General features: G+C 37.9%; 2 long non-coding RNA genes across 2 annotated transcripts; one reads left to right on the forward strand and one right to left on the reverse strand.

Annotated features, from left to right (window-relative positions):
• Window positions 1-770: 770 nt before the first annotated feature.
• Window positions 771-2,187, reverse strand: LOC114578523. Its single transcript, XR_003699529.1, has 2 exons — window positions 2,049-2,187; window positions 771-1,027 (listed from the first exon to the last, which is right to left on the reverse strand). It is a non-coding gene; the product is annotated as an uncharacterized LOC114578523 (long non-coding RNA).
• Window positions 2,188-2,388: 201 nt separating this feature from the next.
• Window positions 2,389-13,520, forward strand: LOC114578522. The gene is made up of 3 exons (XR_003699528.1): window positions 2,389-2,528; window positions 6,845-6,848; window positions 13,510-13,520. It is a non-coding gene; the product is annotated as an uncharacterized LOC114578522 (long non-coding RNA).
• The last annotated feature ends 4,463 nt before the right edge of the window (window positions 13,521-17,983 follow it).

Consider the following 17,983-nt stretch of genomic DNA (forward strand, 5'->3'; position numbering starts at 1 on the left):
CCTATTGGTTGAGAGCTTAGGCTTCCAACTAAGAGGTCTAGGGTTCGAGTATATGTGTATGCGTTGTGAGTGTAAGTTTGCCTTAAATGGCCTAAATGTCCCAAAAAAAAAAACTAGAAAACAAGATTTTGAAATACTCATTTTACTTCTCTGTTTACTTCTACAGAAGTACCTACAGGAAGTAGAGAGAAAAGCAAGCAGTGATGGCTGCCAAACCAGGACCAGCACTTGCAAATTTGAAACATAGAAGAAACAGGCAGAATCCTTGAGAGTTAGTTTTTGCCTGAATCACCTCAAGTGATATAACACATTAGATAAACATTTTTATTGTAAACCTGTGTATGGAAGTTGTGGCATTCTATAATTTAACATAATTTCTTCAGAGTGAATGCCCTAACACTACCAACTTTACAGTAAAATATGAGAGATTATTCTGTGCGGACGCCGGACGGGAAGAACCATTCGGTTTTGTCTTTGTGAAAAGTAAAAGCACACTGTTCACAAAAACAAACCGGACAATTTTCCCCGTCCGGGGCCTACACATAATAATTCATCAAAATATGGTGATTGCATGCAAAAACAGCTAATTTTACATACCAAGCATCCATCTCCACTTTCTCCAGTGCAATACTCTGCCAAATTTATTAAACCTAACTATCAAGTAAAGATCAAATTATCACTATCTTGAAAATACAATCCTATCATCATATGATAATACAACTAAAAGAAGCAAACGAAAACAAAAAAGAATAAAGGGCATTGATTGAAAATATGTGAAAATATGTCCTTTCAAAATGGTGCACTGTAAATCACCTTACTTGAAAAAAGTAACTAAAAGAAAGCCGAGAAGGGCGCGGCGCAAATTTCTGTTTGAAATCACTTTTAGAGCGGCTATCCAAATTTCTGTACATAAAGAAAAATAAAACGCAGCTCTACATTTGCCCTTCGCTTACTGTCATTTTCTTTCCAGCTGACTGAAGTAGGACAATCTGTCGGACGCCAATTTTATCAGTTCAGAGCGTCTAATCTGGATTGAACAAATTACAGTTCTCATACCATTTACCTTGCGACTTACGAGAGGTATAACCACCATTAAATGATGGACTGATTTTTTTTTTTTTTTTTTGTAAACTGTTGTAATTTTAGTAGTAATAGACCTAGTGAGGGGATTGTGACTTTGGGTGATCAAGTAATTAATAAGAGTACACGTTTTAAATATCTTGGATCTATTGTTTAGAGTGATGGTGAAATAGATGGGGATATTATCAGCAAAATTCATGTTGGATGGTTGAAGTGTGAGGAATGCATCGGGCTTGTTGTATGATAAAAAAAGTACCCCTCAAACTTAAGGGAAAATTCTATTAGATGGTGATGAGGCCTGCAATGCTTTATGGTGCCGAATGTTGGCCATTAAAAGAGAAGCATAATAATAAGTTAAGTGTGGTAGAGATGAGATGCTTAGGTGGATGAGTGGCTTTACCCTTAAAGATAAGATACGAAATGAGCATATACATGAAAAGGTTGGAGTAGCTCCAATAGAAGATAAGATTAGAGAGAGACGCCTTAGATGGTTTGGTCACATAAAACGGCGGCCTTCCGATGACCCGGTTAGAAAAGTAGAGATATTAGATTTAACTTATGTTAAGAAAGGTAGAGGCAGGCATAAAAAAGACTTGGTTAGAAATTATTAGAAATGATCTTTCTCTATTAGATTTAAAAGAGAATTTGACTTTTAATATGACACAATGGAGAAAAAGGATTCATGTAGCCAAACCCCACGTAGTGGGATAAAGGCTTGATGTTGTTGTTGTTGTAAACTGTTATTATGTGTTAATTCAAACAATACACAACATATGATACAATGAACCTGAGAAGAACCCTCAGAATTACATGAAATAACATCCATAATATTAAAAAGGGTCAAATTACTTGAAAGGACAACTCAAATATTTAAAGTGAGGGCTAATAATTGATGAAATTGTCTAAATTTTAACAGAATAACATTACTTGTTATATTGCAAAATTGAAATAGGAGAGAACATACCTACCATAAAAGATACTTTAAGTGCAAGTTACATTATCGTCGCTCTTAAGAGGTAGCCTACATTTTACAGAAATAATGTCCAATTTTGTAGCTCAAAGCAAGCATGGCAGCAGATAAGACAAACACATGGAAGCCACCCCTGCAAAATGTAGAATAAAATCCACTGAACAGCTTTTTTCCAGGCTCACGAATGACTGATTTTCCAACTAAACTGCCACCGATGCCATAAGAAAGGTGGACGCCCAGTTCTGTATGCTTCTGCAATGTCCAGCTCTCAGCGTAGTCCACAGATGTCCAATTGCCTATTTGGATCATACCTGTAGTAAGATGAAGCGCACTTCCTGAAGCGGCAGGGATATGCCTGGCCGTTTTGCCAATCAAAGCTGCTTCATCAGCAAAAGCAGGGGGGGCTGAAATTGAATTCAGCACACTAGCAAGACATTTTGTTAATGTATTATCCTCACAATCTTTAGGTTTGATATCTGTCACAGCATTTCTATGAATGTTAGATTTCAGGAAGAATGTCATTGAATTGAGCAGTAATTTATAATCGACCACAAAAGTATCACTTCTAATTTGGGAAACTCAGGTTTCGTTTGGGACAGCTCTCTGCTTGCTTTCTAAACAATTTTTCAGTACAAAAATTTCCTGAATTTGATTTTTTTTACTAAAAAACCGTTTTAAAAAGCAGTATGAAAGCTGTCCCAAACGAAGAGATTAAATCATCAATAATATTAAAATGCAGCGCAAATTGCGCCAAACATGCAGTGGTATGACAAATAAGCCCAGATTAAGACAGCATACAAATAGGCCAGTGAATTTCGGAGTGATCAGTTATTATGTTTAATAAGTTGGCATACATATAGTTGGAATTTAATATTACATGTGAATGAGTTTGCATATAATTCATTTGTCACTAAGTCAATTGGCATAAAATAATTATTGGATTTCAACCTAAGAAACCTATAGACTTAGGCTTCATTTGAGATAATTTTCTTCTTGCTTTTTAAAACAGCCTTTTAGTACAAAAAGTTCTTAAAAACAGCGAAAAAGCCATGTCCAAAATCTGTCACAAACTAAGCCTTAGTTGATATATCTAAGTCTAGTACTAATGAATTTTGGCAATCATTTCGACAACATATGTAAGATTTGCATTAAAAAATAATTGGCAATCATTACGACAACATATGTAAGATTTGAATTAAAAAATAATAATAATAAACATGTTAATAAGTTTATATGGAAATCAAACAAGATAAAGTTATAACCAAACTGAATATAAAAAAAAAATTGTGAACTCTTGAAAATTAATTACTAGAAAATAGAACCATATAAAATATAATTAATATGAAAAATGCTTATAATTTAGAAATTCCAAAAAAAAAATTGAGATTAGTCCATTTTGTAAAATATTTGATCTAATTTCATATCATAACCCATCAACCAATGCCTTAGATCTTCTATTTTTACCTTATGTGACATCTAATATATCATTCAAGCATTCCTCAAACAAACATAACAATTTACTTCTTGTTTTAACTGCTGATGAAATTATGTCCAATACAACGGTATATATCATTGTTCTCTTGTGAGTGGAAAAAACATACATATGTGAAGATTAATCAATATCTCTAATAAATAAATAAAATGCTTGAATCTACTGAAAAAGTTAAGCAATTCAATGATTTTTTTTTTCCAGCAGTGCAAAGTTGATGCAAATCAATAATTATCGTGGATACAAAATATTTAACTTATTATTATATTTATTATGTGTGCATTTTTTATATTGAAATTCAATGTCCATGACGCTATTCTACTTTCAAAATTGTGGTTATCCAATTCTTATAGTAATTCGAGTCCTTAGAATTAGTCTGCTTTGCAAATGATATTACTAACAAGGAATTCTATTTCTAAATTTGCTTTTCAATTATCTAGAAAAGTTTGACAACCATATTTAGCCACTATGTTTCTTCTTCTATTTCTATGTCTAGCTTATCAACAATACAGTTCAATTGCTCAATTTCATGACTCATCTACTTCCTATTTCCCGCAACTCTATTTATTTGTTCTTTTGGCTCATATATTTTTTATTTCTATTGAACCACTACTTTGCGAGAAGTGTTGCACGTAAAGCTACCTAGCCTATCATGAGATTGTGCACCAGACATAGACAAAAAAATGGATAAACCAATTATGAAAAATTGATAGAATTGGTTCAATTTGATTTAAGATTTTAGATTTTGGATAAGTCCAATATATTATTTGGTTAATGTTAGGAAATACTTGAATATTTCAAGTAAATTCTAACAATAAAAGCAAAAATAGTGAGAACGATCCACAAACCCAATGAAAAGAACGGAAAAACAGTAGTTTTTATAGCAATAGTCAAAATAACTGAAGAAAATAGCAAGATACAATTGATCCTCAATTCGAGAGTAGGATCTATGATGAGGGAACCCGATCGTGAAAAGTTTATCAGAGAAGGGGCCGAAGATCTACGGCTATGATTGGATCACTTTATTTCTGAGCTTTTGTGTATTTGATTTATTTAAGTATCTTTTCTGTTTTTACCCTCACTTGAGGAAGTAGGCTTATATGACCCTAGAGGGGACTTTTATCATTAGATATGTCATTGCATTTTGGCTATTTATAGACCCCTTCCCCTCTTTGGAGAGGATCATGATTATTATGAATGAAAAAATTATGCACCTTGTTTCTTGGAGAATTGTGAGAGTTTGAAGTCCCTAGGTGAGGGCAAGGCATCACCCGTTAGCTACAGGAAGCATCCGGGCTCGCGGCCAATCCCCTTTGCAAGCTTCCCTCCCTCCTTCCTCCTAGTCGCCGGTCTCCCTCAACCCCCAACCTAACCGCCAGCTCCACCTCCCCTCATAGCCACCGGCCACCACCTCTTCCCTTGACTCCTAAAATTTAAAACATAGCATTCAATACTTTCCTAACTTGATGCATTATAAATTCGAGAAGTCAATAATTTCATATTAAATATTAAAATAAATTTGAAATTCCTTTCTAAAATGAGAAGAGTTATGTTAGGAAGGTTTCCCCCAATCATGCTAACATTAATTTGAATAAAGATTGCCCTAAATTTCCTTTCCCAATAAGTGTCCTAAATTTAGCAATCTCTTTAAACCCTCTCCTTAATTCCCTCTCCCTAGCCTTGCCTCCCCCACCCCTCTCTCCTCTAATTATTATTTTCCCATTAATGCTCCCCAATCAATTTTCATCCCATTAGGGTGTGCCGCCCCCTCCTTACCCCCAATTTATGGACATTCAAATTCAAATCTTCCCCAATCTTTCCTCCACTTAAAGCAGCCATTAATTCTTATTAAATCCCAAATGATTCTTGTCTTAATTTGCATGCCACCTAGACAAGAAATCAATTCTAGAATTTTGTTAATTGCTGGAATTAAATTCAGAGTTTCCTATTTGCTGCACTTCCTAACACATCACCCCAAGTAAGGAATTAAAACACCTCTCTAGGGCCGGCGATAAGCACCCCCACCCGCCTCTCTGCAATTCTTCTCCTTCACTTGATGTTTTCACCTCAGAAAGAGAAATAAATCCTCCTCCCTTGACCGGCCACATCCCAACCGTTCCGACACTTCAAAGCGCATCCAAGAACGATCAACGATCGGATCCTGGAGAATGATGGAGCAAAGTCCAGAAGCTTGAGAATGGTGAACTCCTCCTAAATCTTTTATCTTTAAATCCTCCTCAATTGTGACATCGTTGAAATTATTAAGGCTTCTCCGCTTAGCCCTTCTTATAAGTGTGTGTGAGTGGATGCTTATAGTAACTAATCTAATTGTTAATTGAGGAATTTTCTTTGAACGCACCACATTAGCTGGGTTTGATTAAAATTGATTATTTTGAGCTCCTAATATTATCACCTAATTGAATGCTTGAGCTTAATCACTATCTTGTTGGTTTTAATCTTTAGTTTAATAAGTGGGAAGTTGATTAATTATTATTGTTCTTATTATGAGCGTGTAATTTCAAATTTAATAACATCACATGTGCATATAGTTCTACATCAATCTAACTCTCACAATCCCTAGGCTCTGTTTGAGCCCAAAACACCAAACTCCAAGAATAAGAACAGACTCAATAATTTGCATATTCCTAACCATAATCCTATCTTCCTATTTAAGAAATAACTAAACAACAAATACCCAAACAACCCTTCCCTAATTCCCTCCTATTTCCTTAACTATTTCCCTCCCAAATCAACCCTCAAATCATCCCATAAATATGTCATCTTCAATTAGAAAATATTTCCTAATTAATCACCTCAAATCAACCCCTAAATATGTCATCTTCAATTAGGAAACATTTCTTAATTAATCCCCTCTAAATCAACCTCATATATGCTCTCTTCAATTAGGAAACATCTCCAAATTAATTCTTTTTTATTAAGAACCTTCCTAAGCGACTCCCTCTTCATTAGGAAATTTCCTAATTCCCTCCTAATCATATTTGGCCAGTCTCTAAATACTCCCCTCCCAAAGTTCCACCTTGTCCTCAAGTGACTCTAGTCGTTGTGGCTTAAACTCAGGTCTAGGTTGATAAGCAGAGTGGGGCATCTTCCGGCTATCATGATTGATCGAATGGGACGCATACCTAGAGTGGGGAGAGTGAACATGTTCCTCCGTGATTTTAGTTAGAGAGCCTACAAGACTAACTAGGTCATCTAACTTCTTTTGAAGTCCTATCAGGTCCATCGAGAAGCACCGAGTGACACTCAGAGATGATTGGGTGTAAGGGACATCATTTAGACACTAGGTTAGTCTCACTTAAACTCACTAAAGGGTGTAAAAATTGTTTGGACAGCAAGCTACACTAGCAGGTTAAGTAACCTAGGCACTTAGGAACGTTGTTAGGTTGAGGACAGCACCTAAACGCTTAAGAAACTAGCCTAAATTTCACTAGATGTGTGCAGGAATGATGTGGACAGCAAACTACAACAAGGCATAAAGTTATCTAAGTGTTTAGGAAGGTTTCTAGAGTGTGGACAGCACCTAAACACTAACATAGACTAACCTAAAGGCCACTAATTGGTGCAGGAAGAGTTTGGACAGCAGCTTATACTAATGGTATAAGCACCCTAAGCACTGAGGAGAGTTGTAGGCTTGATGACAGCACTAAGACACTAGTGAAAATGACTTAGCTCCACTAAATGTGTGCAGGAAATGCATGGACAGCAAGTAAAAACAGAGAATTACAGCTATCTAGACAATGATATGCATGCGAACTTTTAGACCAATGTTTGGCTAGACCCTAGGATGTTTTCTAGTACATGAGATGCATGTCTACCATGCTCTGATACCAAATATGATGTGAAACATATGTGAATGGAGGGTGAATTAGGAACTTGCACGCTTGATCTAGAGAACAATATTATTTAAAAAAAACTTTAAGCGATAAAACGACGAGATAAAACAAGAGAGCGGTGTCATAAGTTTAGGCTAAGTCACATATATAAAAGTTAAATCCACAAAGTAATCAATTACTCTTAACGTTGCATGCGAGATAGGTTTCAACAAGAAATCCCTACGCCAACACTAAAACTAGTCACTACAAGATGATTCCTCACTCAACTCTTCCAACTTCTAGGCTTTAGCGGAGAAAATGGCATGAACCTTCATGAATCACTTATAAACCTCAATTGAGTAGCGACTAAGAGATTAAAGATTTGGAGGAGAGTTTACCCAAATAATAGGAAGATACGAAGTTCCGGAGGCTATAGGGAGGCTTGGAAGGACGTAGGTGGCATCCATGAACCTTCTTGAAAGCGTGGTCAACAATTTGAAACATCCGGACAGCGTTTGAAGACCTTCCGATTGACTGGACAGCAAGATACAGGCGCAGATTTTCCCTGGACAACAAACTGCACTGTTGGAAATAACTTGGACAGCATACGGGAGTTGCCGGACTGTTGGGTAGCAAGGGAAGCTGGCTGGAATTTCTTCTGGACAGAAAAATTGAAATCCTGGACGTTGGGACAGCAAAAATAACTTGTTGTAGCTCTCTGGACAGCCACCAGGAATCTCCCAAGATAAGGGAGGTGGGGGCTCGGGAGGGAGAAGGTGGAGAAGGGGGCGGGCTAGGGCTAGGTTAGGATTTGGCGCAATTATTTGAAATCTGAAATTAATTTCAGATTAAGTAAAATTGGCGGGATGAATTTGAATTTGAATTCAAGTTCTAATTGTGAGAATTAAAGTGGATGATTGGGAATTTAGGGGAATTAAATGGGGAGCAATTAATGCAATAGGAGAGAGAGGGAGGGGTTTGGGGAGAGGATTTGTAACTTCCAAATCAATTTATGTCATTTAGGAAAGAGAATGACAACTCAAATCTAATTTGAAATTACTTTCCTAATTTAGATTTACAAATAAAGAAAGTTTTTGACATTTGAATTTCAAATTTCAAATTGAGGAAAGGGACTAATAAATCCAATTTGATTTATATTGAATTCATGATTAATACTTTCCTAATTTGGAATTCCATATATGGAAAGAATTTGAAATTCGAATTTGAATTTCAAATGAATTCAAATTTTCCCTCTCATGCTTGAGCTAAATTAGGAAGTCATTATGGTGATTGAAATCATCATAATGAGGGAAAATTATGAGATGGCCGGTGGCAAAGGGGGAAGGGGGCGGCTAGGTGGCGGGTTGTGGCTAGGTTGGTGGGTGGGATTTAGGTGGTGGAGCTAGAAGATGAATTGGGTGGGGGAGGTTGAGCCACCAGTGGCGGGGAGGTTGGAAGTGGCCGACGATTGACTTGGAGAAAGGAGATGAAAGAAAATACAAATAAGATAAAAGTAAATTAATGAACTCACAAAGAGATCGTAAAACCGCGAACCTTAGACTCTTCAAAAGGTTGACGGGTATTGCGATTGCCCACAATTTGGGTCTCTCCTCCCATGAACTCACTTAGAGATCAAGCAATGAAAATAAGATTTCATTTCAATATTCATCATCCCCTAGTACAATGCATGAGGCCTCCTATAAATAGGCCAAAATGAAACAAAAACTAAAAGACATAAATGCCCTTGGGGCTACAATATCAAATGACCACCCTAGGGGTAAAATGGGAAAATAGGAAAACAAAATAAACTAGTACATAAGACGCAGAAAATAATAAACTCCACATCATAGCCATCGATCTTCCGATGTCCTCATCACTCATCTTTCTAAATTTGAGAAAAACGATACATATGAACATTGATAGAAGAGACTATTTCCTTCAAGATGATAGCATATTCGCATTCCCGCGAAGGTGAAAATTCTTGAGGTGGCTAAAAAACCTCATTGAATTGATGAATCAAGGATTGCATTAAAAGAGCAACATCCCCTCCCTCCTCCAATATGATCCCCTCTAGCCTGTGTAGTTCCACCCACCTCCTATATGCTCCTCACCGTCATTTTAAATGATATCATGGCTTTGGAGAGCCCTACATCTCCCCTTATCACTACTCTTCTCCCATCCACCACCAACTCCATCATTAATGCCCCCCAGTTGACCTTGGTGTCTCCTAAGGTCTACAACCACTTCATCTCTAGGATGACATCAGTGCTCCCTAACTCTAATGGGAGAAAATTCTCCCTCATCTGAATCCCCTATATGGTCAAAACTACTCTACAGATCCCCTATCCCGTCTCCACCTTCCCTGTACCCATCATCACCCCCAATTAGTTCACAACCTGATTGGGGATGAAATTGTGGATAGCATCACTGTCAATCAACACCATTGTGGGCTCCAAAAATTTGGCCTCGGCCTCCACTCGCTTTTCTTATTCAGCGAGGGAGTTTTAACGAACTAAGTTCCGAGGTAAATTTTGGAAGGCAGATGGGTTTGTAGATAAGACACTACCCAGAGATTTCGCCCTCATTTTGTGAGGACTTTATGATCTGAGTTCTGGTTTCCTATAGGCGCAAGCCCCTATAGTTAATTACCCCTCCCGATCACGAGAGAGAACTTTCGATTAAGGCTAGTCGTCAATCAGATACGTAGAGAATACGTGTTATCTGGCATATAGTAGCAGCAATGGATTTGGAAATTGGAATTGGGTTTGGATTGAAAAGATTGGGAATTTGGGGTTGAAATACTTGAGAAATTTGATATTTAAAATTAGAAATTTCACCATCTAGAACTTAAAGCGGATGGTGGGGGAATGGATGATAGACCCGATCAAGATCCCATGGTTCCGTCATCCCGGGCCATCGTGGTCCCAGGTTGAGTCGACTACCTCCTCTTTGGCAGCTATGGGTTGCTTCGTCCAAGGGAACCTTGTAGACCGGGGTTGAATGTTTGTCCAAGGGGATAAATTTAAATCCACCTTAGCTTACAAAGGGCTCTGTGCCCTGTCGATCATATCCTATTGATTCATATCTCAAGGATTTAACGCCATTAAGGAGCGTATTGGCTCTGGCCATAACCGTTATCTGTGGTGCCATTTGGCGGCAAAACCACTCGGTTCAGAGGGCCCCGGGTCATAACCGTTTACCTGCAGTGCCATTTGGCGGCGAAACTGCCGGTTAGAGGACACGTACCACGTCCTTACTGGCAAGAGATTGTTTGAGAATGGATCCTAGTGATATTTTTGACTAGGCATTTGGCTCTTTGTGAGCTGAAGTGTTTTTTAATTTGTCCACCTCGACAAACTGTTGCGGAGGGCGGATGGATTTCGCTTTAAGCGTTGGGATGGATAGTTTCATTTTTTAAATATTTTTGGAATTTTGGAATTTTTGTGAAGTTTTTGGATTTTTATGGATGTTTTGGGTGGAGCTATGGAATATTTGAAATGGACTTTTGGAAGGCATTTGAAATATTTGTGAACCCCTCCGGTTGAGATAATCATTCAACACGGCCATCATCGGGGTGTTTGGGGTCATTTTCATTTAAAGCTCTTGAACCTTGTCGACTCAGCTGAGCTATTGACTGAGGATCAGGTTTCGTAGGCTTTGAGCCTTTGTTAGTGAATTCATATTGTTGTAGGCCTTGATGGCCTAATACGAATGTTTTAAAGCAAATATACCGGTCGCCACAACTTTATATTTGCTTGATGGTTCGAACCCTGTCAACTTCTATTGACTCGTATAGAAGGATCGGTTTCGAACCTGAATTCACTTGTCAACCCGCACAGCATCCCTAGACGTCACGTGTATATCAATAACACGCTCGCCGGGGCCCATGCGGGTTTGGATTGTATTTTCCCCTTTAGTGTACCTATGTGTATACAAATTACAGTGCATGTGCGGGGGTATTCTTGGAATAGACGCCTTCTGTCTGCTTGTACGGAGGTTGCAGATCCGGTGGAGTGGAGTAGCATCTTCTGGATTAGTTGTTTGATGCTTTGTACAGGTAGACTGTCGTGCACTATTTGTTGATTTTTGTAGGCGGATCATAGTGTACTAACTAATCTTCTGCCTTGGGTTGTAGAAGCTCGTAGGAACTTATATTCTTTATGCATTCTGCTGTGATTTTGGCCTTTACAATACATCTACTACTGCTGGAGGTAGATGTATTTACCTTTAGACTGAAGTTGACTACATGATACTGCATTTACTGTAGTATTTATGCATCTATCCAGGTGTCAATTTCGGGTCACGGGTCGGTGTGTCTAACCGAAATGACCCGAAGCTAACGGGTGACCCGAACCCGACCCGGTTTTGGATACGGGTTACTATTCAAGACCCGAACCCGACCGAGTCGGCTTTCGGGTCAACCCGGATTGACCCGCTAACCGAGTAATTTTCATTAATATCTCAAAAAAAATAAAAAATCAACACAGTTAAACAAAAAATTGCATGAAAAAATTTTTTTTTTATTTATGAATTAAAGCAATTGCTAATTACAATATACAAATTATCACAAAATATTAAACTAACAAATAAATTAAACATAATAATTACAGATTTACAGATTTAAAAAAATTTTAAACAGCCTAATTACAATTTAAAAAAATTTTTGAACTTCCTTGACTAGTTGAAGTTCTGTGAAGTTGTGCCTGCCCTGCCTGCACTCATGGAATCCTGGAGATGATAAGCTAACTGCCCAAAAAAAAAGATAAACAATTAAATTAGGATATAATTTTAAATCCATGAATTAGTTGAAAGTGAACGTCTATTAGCCCTGCAGATTAACCCTTCAAATAATTCATTCATTCAATGAAAATTGTGAGCACAATATATTTATACGGGACCTTGCGACATTTGAGATATTGCCATCCAAGCAGCAAATTTTTATTTATACTTAGTATCTGTTATGATTAGCCCCTCCAAATGCCCTGGTTGCAATTAACTTTTTTTCCACACAATGACATCACAATAAGGTTAGAAGGGTTACTCATCATGCCCTACTCAACTTTCAATCCTTTCGGAAACCAACCGTACATAATTGAAAGCCAACAACACAGCCCAACCAAAGTAACCAAATCGCCTAGGCTTCTTGAAGCACCCAGCAAACAACACAGCCACCAAACCGTAACCAACAATCCCTGGGCTTCTTGAAGCACCCAACAACAACACAGCCAAACCAGCAACCAAAGTTATCACAGTTACCAGCCAACCAAAACAACAACCACCCTAAACACAAAAAAACTCAACAACCTAATGTTTAAAGATAACCAACACAGCATTTCCAAGACATCTCCCCAGAAAAACAAGACAGAAACCAACCCAGCCAAACTAGAAGGAAGAAACCTACAGCCAGTTAGCATAACCATGAAAACCCACAAAACAACCCTGTCAACCCCGCAACAACCCTGTCAAACCCAGCAACAACACAGCCATCCAGTCTCCCTCCTAAACACAGCCAACCGATCTCCCTGCCCAAACCAGCCACACGAAATAACAGCAAACCAAGCTACCCAGGCCAATTAGGCTACCAGCCAACCATCCCGAAAATCCACAAAATTTGAAAGACAGCAATAACATCAAGACAGCAAACCAATCCAAAACAACACCCTAAACACAGCCAAACTTTAACACCCTAATATGTTTCAAGACAGCCAACAACACCAAGACACACCAACCCAGCAACCCAACAACCAGAGGTATCACAGGCTACCAAAACCAAACAACAACACCCTAAACTCAAAACTCAACAACCTAAATGTTTAAAGATAACCAACACAGCATTTCAAGACATCTGCTTCCAGAAAAAATAAGACAGAAACCAACCAGCAAACTTAGCAAGGAAGCAAAACACAGTCCACCATCTCCTCCCAAACACAGCCGACCATCTTCCCAGTGTTCTGCTATTATTTATGTGCAGTTTGACTATTTTTCAGTTTCAGCAAACCATCCCAGCAAACCAAGCATAGAAATAGTTCGATTACATCAAATTTAAAGAAAAGATTAAACAGCAAATAAGCTTGATGTTCATCCAACACTGAACTGTCACAAACATCTCCTTCTGTTGGCTTCACATCTAAATTTAGGATTATCATCAGTTATTGCGTAAATTTCGGGGTCTATTACTGCTGCAATATACATGACTATTAAAAAATAAATAGCATATTGAGATCTTAAACAAAAAAAACATAAAATATACAATGAATGAATAATCACCTTGCTCTTCCGTATAACCAATTCCTGTAGCCAAATTTAGTGCCTCGAAAAATCCGATGTTTTTAATGCACTGCGGTATTGATCTAAAATTTTACCACTATTGCTGAATTGCACTTTCAGATGCTACTGTTGGCTTATTTGGAATGCATAGTATATCACGAGCCATTGCTGAAAAGACTAGGAAATTCTATATTTGGTTCCTTGCCAAAACTTTAAAATGTCTAAATCAATAGTGCTATCAATCTTAGGTTCCTCTACATCTAAGTAAGGATGTCTATTTCAGATTTTCCTAGGTTGTTAAAGCATCCTTTCTTGGAATGAAGCAAAATCCTGTATTTTTTGGGATGGGTATTAGAAATAAAAAATGGAAAATTAAATTTAAATGATAAATATACATATAAAGATCAACAAGTGAACCTGAAAAATTATAGACTTAATCTTTGGCTAGGGACACCCTATTGCCAATTGCCATTCATTCTTGTACTTTCTCGCTATTGGAGGATTCATCGTGAATTGTAGTTAGCACACAATGAAATTAACTTGAGTTTCAAACTTCCTAAGTCCGAGTTGAGTTGCCAGCATAAATGGTTTGTACACCACTCAACAAATGCCATTTTATTATCTCGGATTCTAGAATCACTGCCACTGCCAAAATATCAACTGAATTTCTGACCAGTATTTTTTAAATTCACAATCATTCCAGCCGCAGCCTTCTTAGACGCTGATGGCTACTCCAACAAAACATTTTTAAGTCCGACCATAAAGCCTGTTGAAATACAAGCGGAGTTGATAAATTTGTCTGTAGGAATTATTGTAGACCCAGAAATGAGACAAGTTTACTTTCATGGAAAGGTTCAAGAACTTGCAAATCTCTTCAGCTTTTTCCCATTCCATAGATGTTGGACAGTCTTGTAATTAGAATCAACCAATTCTAAAATGTTGAAAAAAGCACGTTTAAAATTAAATAGCACTGTCAAGCATTAAGGAAGGTGAATTTCCATCGGGTTGGTACATCCTGACGTAAACCTCGTCTCCCATCCAAGAACTCTGTTGAAGCACAATCAAAGAAATTTTGTTTTCTAGCTTGAGATCCCTTAACAATACTTAATGCTCTCTCTTATTTTCCCAGTTGCACGTTATCAATGTCTTCAAACCGTTCTTGAACTACAAGATTAATGATAATGTGCTGTGCAACGATATATGAAAAAAAGCACCCTCCATATCAAGGGCATCACGCCAAATATCAAATGATTTTTTTTTAGATAATCTACAAACTATTATTTGCAGAAGCATTATCCAAAGTAATACTAATAGGCTGTTCTCTATTTTCCATTCAACCAGAAGCAACTGTAAACTGCTCAACAATGAAATTCCATCATGGCGGAGGTGGCATGAATGGAAAAAGTAATAATTTTCTTTTTGCAAATGCCAATTCATTATCAATATACTATGAGCAGTCAAACAAATAAAACCATCAGTATTTATAGATGTCCAAAAGGTCGGGATGTATAAACAAATTCTCTAGTGACTTTTAGATTAACTGTCCATATAAATTACACTTCTCCTTAAGGAATAATTTTTTGCCAATCATTTCTAGCAGTGTTTCTGAAATTAATTGCAAGGTCACGGAGCGAAGATATAACACAACTGCCTCGAAGCCCACCCATTCCACACATTGAAAATGTAAATCGAATGCATGAATGAAGTAGAAAGCAAGTAAACAAGTCCACGAGATTTCAGCATGAATCAAACTTGTCATCACACATAGATATTGAGATCAGTGTTGGTTTGTAAGATCAACTGTCCTATATCACGCCATATTTCTTTTCTTACAATTCAAGGTGGGTCAAGATTACCGAACAGCTTCCATTTTTTGCTATCACATAGATTAAGGTAGTACCCATTTCTGTATTTTTCACATTTTTGTTTTCCAATCACTCGTATAGGCTAAACATTTCATAATGGCCCCAAACCACTGGAGGATCATTCTCGTCCGTTTCTCTAGTAAATTGTCGCATCAAACTATTGCTTCGTTAGTGGGCTCTACAGGTATTTCACAAAAGTCTGTTCTGCTTCATTTTCAATGCAAAAGAAGAATCCCTTGATTGTATTGGAATTCTCCATACTAACAAAAAAAAATACAAAACATAACTTCAATACTTAATGGTTGAAGCTGCACTAAATCAACAGCAGTTACATGCACTGAAATACAGAAGAAACTACACTGAAAATAACAATGAAACTGCCACAGAAATACAGTAGAAACTGCACGAAAAACCGAAACATAGAGCAGGGCTAGTTTGCATTAGAACTAACAGCGCTAACAGCCAGAACCATTAGAAATAACAGCCAGAATGCACCAGAAATAACAGCCAGAACTTTGCACACAAAAATACCAGCACATAGAGCTCGAACATGGCTCAATCTCATGTTGCACAGAATTAACAGCAGTTAGTGAAACAGAAATAAACAGCCGAAACTAAACAGGAAATTGAATTAGACATAGATGATTAGAGCTCGATTTGGCTCGTTTTCAACCACATAAGTGCCATCACTGAAATAACCTAACAGAAAAAACCAGCCAGGAAAACGAACAAAGAAACCTAGAAAAATGAACTCAACTTTGTCGTTGCACAGAAAATAACAGCAGAAATTGCCAAATAATACCAAACATTTAGAGCACGACATGCGCTCGATCTCGATTGGCAGAATTAACAGCAGTAAGTGACAGGAAAAAAGAACCGATTCGAAACTTAAACAGAAATACGATAGATAGAGCTCGACTTGGCTCGTTTCAACTTTTTCAACCACATAATGACATAAGTGCATCACTGCAATAACCTAACAAAAATCCACAGAAACTGAACAAAGAAAACTAGAAAATCGAGCTCGACTGGCTCATTTGCCCACAGAATACGGAAAAACCCTAACCCCAAAAGTAACTTCGATTTCACAACATGTAGATCAAGGAAAAAGGAGAAGAAAGGAAAGAAATGAGAGATACACTAACACGAGAGAGGTAGTGTTCTTGTTGATCCAAAGCAGATGTGCACGTATGAACACCACGAAACCAAGGGACAAGAATCTGCCCACAGAAGGAGAAGAGAGTAAACCGTTCGTACAGATCGAGGAGATCTGTAGAGAAGAAACGATTTCGGAAACGAGAAACCCTAGACGAAGCAGCGAAGCAGCGAAAGGGAGAGGAGAGCTCGACTTTACGGACCGCTTCATGTTACCTACGCGTGAATTGACGAAACCCTATTAAGGCCTTAGCCCTTAAGTTCGAATGAATCCGCTTACGCACGCTTAACCGGCACACGTTTACGCCCGGTAATTATACCGCGCGGTCGAAACGGGTCATGAGGGCGTTACCGGGTTAACCCTGGACCCGACCCGAAATTCCATCCGGGTCACTCTTTACTGAACACCTGGAACCCGACCCTTTTTTTGAACGGGTCGTGTCCAACCCGAAAATTCCGGGTCGTGTTCGAGCGGCATGTTTCGCGGTCGTTGTCAATTATTGACAGCCCTAACTGCTAGTCTTTTTGCATCTATCCGTCAGTGGCATGTGGCACATACATCTGTCTTCATAAGAGAGATCGTTATGTGTTGTGCAGATCTTTTGTAGTGACTTGTAGGAATTCGTATTGTTGCGGGAGTGAACTGACATCGTTCAGCTTTCTATTTGGGATTTTTAATGCAATGACCTTCATTCATTTATTGACTCTTTATTTGCAAGGGATACATGTCTCTCTACGATGACCTCCTGGAAGTTATTTTGCTAGAAATCCATTGTCTTCTGCATCGAATCCACCCTTTCACAATTCTCGGGTGGGTTGTTATGCATTTGTATTTTATTGTAGAAGAAGCCGGTCTTTGATTGCTGGTCTCCAGATTGCCATCTCCAATCAACAGGATGTGTAGGGCATTGTCGTACGGAGTTCGCTATCGAGGTCTTATAGTTGAGTTTACCTCGTGTGGTGATCCAAGTTTCAACCTTTGCCATGATATTGAGTCCAAGTTCAATTCATTCCAAAACTTGAATTCATCAAATTTTACAAATTCCTCGTCTTAATGTCGTATGGCCCGAGTTCGATACGACTCAGAATATTGGATCCATCTTAGCATTCATTTGATTTAGGCTTAATTTAGTTTGATGCTATATGGTTCGTTGTCGTTAGTCCTTTGTAGTTCATCAAGTCTCTTGTGTTCATATGGTTTGTTCAAATAATTGTATCAAATGAGTTTATGTCCACAATACTTAGTTCATTTTGGGTCTGAGGATTCTTTTATTGTTAATTTCGGTCCAATCAAGCTCAACAAGTCCACCAATTGTTCTTTGAG

Source organism: Dendrobium catenatum, unplaced genomic scaffold (assembly GCF_001605985.2).
Source record: "Dendrobium catenatum unplaced genomic scaffold, ASM160598v2 original_scaffold_63397, whole genome shotgun sequence".
NCBI classification, from domain to species: Eukaryota; Viridiplantae; Streptophyta; class Magnoliopsida; order Asparagales; family Orchidaceae; genus Dendrobium; species Dendrobium catenatum.